Here is a 654-nt window from a genome sequence, read left to right as displayed (position 1 = left end):
ATGCTGGATATGTGTGAAATGCATGACTTAGTCATGCATTTCACACATGCATGCAGTACTGAGAAGTGTGAAGGGCACATAACATGGGAGGTAGGGAGCCTGCAGTCGACGATAGATTATGCACTAATGTCACATAGGATGCACGATAGGCTAAATGTAATGAGCATAGATGAATATGGCTCTAGAAGTCTAGGTAGTGATCACAAACGTATTAAGGTGAGTTTTAGAAGGGAAATGAAAGTAGGTAGGAGGCAAGATGAACAACCAGGTGGGATATTTTACTCGGAAAAGCAGCTTGAAATAGCAACCCAGCAAATTGAGGAAGTAATTTCAGAGGATACAAAAACAGAATGGACATATGCAAATTTAACAGGACTATTTGAGCTAGAGCTTACTAAGGTACGAGTCAGGACAAAAGGGAACAGAAGACGTAAACCCAAGAGCTGGTGGGATGTGGAGGTTAAGAAGGCCATAGAGAAACGTCAGGAAGCATCCAGGGAACACGGATATTCAAAGCAGAGGGGTGTAGAGCACTGTACGGGCCCCGATTTTGCGTGGCGGTGCCCGGCGAAAACCGGGTACCGTACAACATCCAAAACTTCCGGTCTCCCGCCCCCGCCGTTTTCTTCTCTGGCCCGAGGCCCAGAAACCCGA

The sequence above is a fragment of the Dermacentor silvarum genome, chromosome 5 (assembly GCF_013339745.2).
Source record: "Dermacentor silvarum isolate Dsil-2018 chromosome 5, BIME_Dsil_1.4, whole genome shotgun sequence".
NCBI lineage: Eukaryota > Metazoa > Arthropoda > Arachnida > Ixodida > Ixodidae > Dermacentor > Dermacentor silvarum.
Note: the sequence above shows the minus strand (reverse complement) of the source record.